The sequence below is a fragment of the Phaenicophaeus curvirostris genome, chromosome 8 (assembly GCF_032191515.1).
Source record: "Phaenicophaeus curvirostris isolate KB17595 chromosome 8, BPBGC_Pcur_1.0, whole genome shotgun sequence".
Taxonomy (NCBI): Eukaryota; Metazoa; Chordata; class Aves; order Cuculiformes; family Cuculidae; genus Phaenicophaeus; species Phaenicophaeus curvirostris.
In genome coordinates, this window is record NC_091399.1 from 29,993,148 (window position 1) to 29,998,908 (window position 5,761).

The 5,761-nt window shown below is 49.1% G+C and overlaps 1 long non-coding RNA gene across 1 annotated transcript; it reads left to right on the plus strand.

Annotated features, from left to right (window-relative positions):
- The first annotated feature begins 294 nt into the window (after positions 1–294).
- On the plus strand, positions 295–5,502 carry LOC138723121 (uncharacterized). The gene is made up of 2 exons (XR_011337814.1): positions 295–400; positions 5,013–5,502. It is a non-coding gene; the product is annotated as an uncharacterized lncRNA (long non-coding RNA).
- Positions 5,503–5,761: the final 259 nt, after the last annotated feature.

Here is a 5,761-nt window from a genome sequence, read left to right on the forward strand (position 1 = left end):
GTTTGGCTGGATCCTATCCTTTCGTGGCTGTCATCCACCACCGTACCTGGGAGATGCTGCAAACCATGTGCAGAGACGGCTTAGCTATGCAAGAAGCCTTCCCACATCAGGTATCATGACGTGGAAACTCACCTTGCCTTGCCTCCCAATTCAAATCAAAGCTGTACTCCCTGGCAAGGAAGGGACGGGAATTTCAACCAGCACCTCCTTCATCCGTGTTCTTCTAGGGCAAAGAGGCACAGGCGACAGTGTGGGTGACAGTGGGTGCCAATCAGTGGCCCAGGGAGACCAGAGGCCAGTGGAGCAAAGCCCCTCTGTAGCCCAGGGGCTGGAGCTAGCCTGATGCTCCTACGAGGATTTTCATCTGTCTCCGTGATGTCACCATCACGACGTGGGGGAGGTGAGTCCCAGTGTTAATACATATGTTTTAAATAACTGGTATTTTTGTTTCTTCCCTTTGGTGCAGTGGGCTTAGCGCACATCTTGCTTCGCTCAATTGTCCTGCCTATATATTCTGTTGCCCAAGCAAGAGAAAAAGATCCCATGTGTGATCTGGAGGTATGCTTTGCTGATTCTGACATGTAAATATTAATCAAGAAACAACACTGAAGAGACAAAAAAAAACCCCTCCCACTCTTGAACCTCTTCAGTTCCCTTTATTTTTCTGGCAGTTGTTGGTCTTGGACTGGCTCTTTGCTTTCCCCTCTCAGAGCGGCTGGCTCCAGCAACGGTCCCTAGATTCCACAGCTACATCCTACTGAGGGAAAACATTTATTGAAGTTTTCAGATTATTGGGGAAATACATATTTCTGCTTCTTTTCCAAACTCCACTGACACCTTCTCTAAGCCATTCCTGCATGTCAGCGTGGGGGCAGGAGAGGCATCCTCTCAATCTCTTCTTGCAGCTGATGCCTCCTGCATGAACTTTGAGTTCCCAGAAATGCCACGGAGACAGATTCCTACCACCACGATGTTTTCATTAGTGGGCAATCGCGGTGAGCGTGCATGTAGTTTATTTTCCTCCATGAAGCTGGACTTCAGCTCACTCACTCCTCTGAGGAAACAGAGGGTGTGTACACACATGCAGCTCCAGGTGACCTTTGTTGAGGCAGCACCAATGCACTGGTGCTGTGTGGTAGGAAGGAGGAGAGAGGGGCTACTGAAAGTGAGGAGGTCAGAGAAGGAAGGAAAAAAGGATGGGTAAAAATCTGCCTTTGCCTTGTTGGCACACACGCCTGTGACTCAACTGTGGGTACGCACAGGGGGTTGGGCTGTTCTGCATCCCTCCATCCCTCCATCCCAGGGATGCTCTCCCTGGAGCATCCCTCCATCCCAGGGATGCTCTCCCTGGAGCATCCCTGATCACTCTTCCTCTGCTCTGTGCATGCACTCGTGTGCAGGTGCATGTGCGTGCAGGTGTGTGTGTGCACGTGTGTGCATGTAGGGAGGTGTCCCCTGGCAGCGTAATGCGAGAGCAAAGTGTAAAATGCTCCCGTTCTGGCTCAGTGAATAAATTGTCTACAAAGGGCTCTTCAACCTGAACACACACAGCAAAGGCGCACGGCGCTTGTCTGGGTGAACCATGGCTGGGGCTGAGGCACAGCGCTGCCGAGGAGCATCCCACCGCTGCCTGTCAGGAAAGGGAGCTTGGGTTTTACCCCTGAGACAGCACTTATTAATGAATTCCTGAGACTGCTCTGGGATCAGGGGCACAGGAAAGAAGAAGTAAGGGACAATGTGAATTAAACACTTGGGTTCTATGTCTGTGGGTTGGATGAAATGCTCACAGCCATAACCAGATCTAGAAGGGACGCTGACCCCTTTTGAGTTTCCACCCCAAGGGCTGGGAAGGTGACCAGGCAGCCTGTTTCACATGAAGAAGAGGAAATACCTTTCCCTGGGGCACTCTGTAAAACTCAGTCTGCTGTGGCTCTCACCCTGCTGGAAGCTTCTCAGATGGTAACTACTAAGTGCTCAAGTAACTTGAGCACTTAGTAGCTTTCCATCCTGAGAAGCTCCAGCTGCCAGAGGCTGGCAGGGTGCAGCAGGGATAGGATCATTCTGTGCTCACTGTTTCTGATATTTTCTTTCTAAGCATCCATTCCCAGCCACTGCTGGAGAGGAGATACTGGAGCTTTGGATGAAATCCCACAAATTTTCATGGAAGCAGAACGGCAGGAAGCAAACAGGAAAGAAGAGGAGTAATATACTATTCTCAGGGGCAGTGGTCGCATTTCTCTGTTTGCTTTGCTGTGTTGTTTCCTTTTCCTCCAGCCATATACTACAGTATTATGGCAAATGAATTAAGGGATTAAATCATATAGAAGAATTAGAATACTGCCGATGTAGAAGCAGAAGCCCATATGGGCTTATTGAACTCTAGATGATGCAAGAGCATCTTGGGTAGTGCTGTAAATGTAGGTCAGGAGATAATTCAGGTTGGAAGAAACCTCTGAAGGTCTCTGATCTAACAGCTCTCAAAGCAGAGCCAACTTAGATCAGGTTGCCAGGTCTTTGTCCAGCCAAGTTTTGAATGTCTCCAAGGATGGAGGACTCCTCCACCTCTCTGGTCCGCTGTTTAACCACTCTCAGGGTGATCCTCCCCCTGATATTGATCGAATCAAGGCTTTCCCTTCTGCAGCTTGCGTTCATTGCCTGTCCTTCCATCACTGTGCACCTTGGTCTGATAAGAGGAAGGAAGGAAGGGAGGGAAGGGAAGGGAAGGAAGGGAAGGGAAGGGAAGGGAAGGGAAGGGAAGGGAAGGGAAGGGAAGGGAAGGGAAGGAAGGGAAGGGAAGGGAAGGGAAGGGAAGGAGGGAAGGGAAGGGAAGGGAAGGGAAGGGAAGGGAAGGGAAGGGAAGGGAAGGGAAGGGAAGGGAAGGGAAGGGAAGGGAAGGGAAGGGAAGGGAAGGGAAGGGAAGGGAAGGAAGGGAAGGGAAGGGAAGGGAAGGGAAGGGAAGGAAGGAAGGGAAGGGAAGGAAGGGAAGGAGGAAGGGAAGGGAAGGGAAGGGAAGGGAAGGAAAGGAAAGGAAAGGAAAGGAAAGGAAAGGAAAGGAAAGGAAAGGAAAGGAAAGGAAAGGAAAGGAAAGAAAGGAAAGAAAGGAAAGGAAAGGAAAGGAAAGGAAAGGAAAGGAAAGGAAAGGAAAGGAAAGGAAAGGAAAGGAAAGGAAAGGAAAGGAAAGGAAAGGAAAGGAAAGGAAAGGAAAGGAAAGGAAGTTGTCTACAACATCCTGGCTTGTCTCTGACACTGGGAATGGATGTGAGGGCTTCGTCAGGGAGGAGGTAGCCTGACCCTGTGCAGTGGGGAAGTGAGAGGCAGGCGTTGTGAAACAGGGCTCTGCTGTTTGGACCTAGATTTGATTTGCATGGTTAAAACTTGTTGATCCCATACAAGGTTTTCCTGGCTGGGAGCTGAACTTGGTTCCACAGCCAAGCTTTCCCAGAGTGTTCAGCATAAATCAGACTTTCACAGCCGCCTTTGAGTGGAAGGAGCAAGAAATCACGTTTTGTCTCCTGTCCAGGATCTCTGAGAGAAAGGAGCTGTCAGGAACCAGCCAGATTCTCTGACACGTGCTCTGAGCATCCTTGCTGCCTAGCTTTGCTTTCCCCCATCTGCTCTAACAGCTCCATCAGCTCCTGTGTGCTGCCTTCTCCAGCCAAGATTCCAGCCAGGCTGCTGACATCCAAGTTGAGCTGTGCCTGAAGCAAAGGACTCTGTAACACCTTCTGAGCTGGGTTATGCTCTTCCCTTCTTCTCACTCAATCAATTAACTGGGTTTTAACACAAATTCAGATATGGTGCAGTGCCCTGCTGAGAGCAGTTGTGTCCTATCTTCAGGCTCTTTTTTTTCCTCTAGAGAATTAGTCCAGAGAAGCCATCCTTCCACATGCTTTTCTAACTCTCTTGTCACTAATCTCTCTTGGAATTATTTTCCTAATAATAGGTAAAATTTCTCTTTCTGTGCCTTGAGTCCATTGCCTCTCCTGCACCTCTAGGAAGAGTCTGGTTCTGTTTTATCTATGACCACTTGTTAGCCTTCCCCTCTGGCTGAACAAGCTCAGCTCCACCCACATCTTCCGATTTGGCAAAGTAGTGCTAATTTTTCTTGTACTGCTTCATATACCTTTGAGGGAGAGGGGTGAGTGCTCACAGACACTACATGGGGCACCTACACCCAAGCATCTCCAGCAGGTAGGGAGGGCTTTGGCGGAGGTTGTGACAGAAGAAGGAGCCCAGCAAGGGACCAAACCCTCCACTGCTGATCCTGTTGAAATACAGAGCTAAAGCCTCTCTGCCGGAGCCATTCCTGCTAGTGAGATCCATACAGTCCATTAAAATTAGAGATCTTATTATGGCTACATAAAAAAAAAGGTAAAGAGGAAATGAGAACCTTATGAAGGGTTTCTTATGTGTGCAGATGGCAAGGGCATCTGAGGCCAAGAAAGACTCTCCGACAGGCTTTTCCAAGCAGAACTGCTCACTTTGCAGGTTTTAGTCTCTTTCAAAGAGATAAACAGATATAGGACCTTTTCTGCACAGCTCACCCCTGCTGACCAGCCACACTGTCCTCAGGTGGAGAAACAGACCCTAAACACGCACCTTGCTCTCAGGAATGTTGTCTCATCTCCTTCTAGTGCCAAATTCAGCCTTCAAATGCACTTTTAGGTCATACTCAGGTTTCTCTTGAACCCAAAGAGCTGACTGTTTGCTGCCTCGCCCAGCCTAGTTGAAGATTTTTGAGACATCCTCTGTCCATCAGCATAGAGGAGAGACTTGAGTCTACTGAGTAGCATCAGGAACGCTGAGAGCCAGCCAAAACTTGGAATTCAGCCTTCCAGCACTGGCAATAGGCCACTGCTTTGCCTTATTTCTACACAGCAGAAACTACGGACCTCTTATAATGGATGAGCTCTGGGTCTGTAGAAGAACGAGGGACTACGGGAGAGTGGGAATCTATTTGTTCATTATAACCACATACTGAGACATTGTTCCCCTTTCTCCTCCTGTCCCAGGCACCCACTGTACCTGGCTGTGCTGTCAGGTGGCAATGCCAGAGTGAGAGAAGGTCCCAAAGCCACTCTCTGAATCTGCAGGATCCTGCGGGACCCCTTGGCTGCTCCTTCTGGTCCTGCTGAGGCCACAAAGAAAGTGTCCCCTAGAGCATGATCCTTATTTATACAGAAGTATAATCTCTCTACAGAGCTGCAAGAGAGTGATTTTTGTCCCTCTGAGCAAGCTAAGAGCTGAAGCACAGTGAAACTAAGTGATGTGACCAAGGTTGTGCAGACAGCCTGTGGTGGAGCAAGAATCATAGCCAAGGGTGTTGTGAGCCCTCATCACCCTGCTCGTCACTGCTGCTTGGTGGCAGAGCTTTGGCCACCTCGTCTCTCTGCCCCCCCAGCCAGCCAGGCTGCTCCTTTCTCCTTCAGACTCTTAAAATAAGACTTGCAAAGCCTTGAGCACGGTTTCGTTTTCACTAATAAATCCCTGCTTGCACTTGAAGCTGCTGTGCCTTTTAAAACATTATCCGTGGCTCTGATTACACTCCTGATGAAAGCAGGCATGGCCCTATTAGTTTTCATGGCAAACAGCACTGCCATGTCCTGCTATCCTTTATGCACTCAGGGTAACACAAGTTACCCTGGAAAAGTGAGGAAAGTGAGAGGGGGAAAAAAGGCATCTTGTAATGGCAGTGCCTGTTTGCATTCTCTTCAGACTGAGGACATAATACACTTGAAATTATTCCCTAGAAACAGCTTTG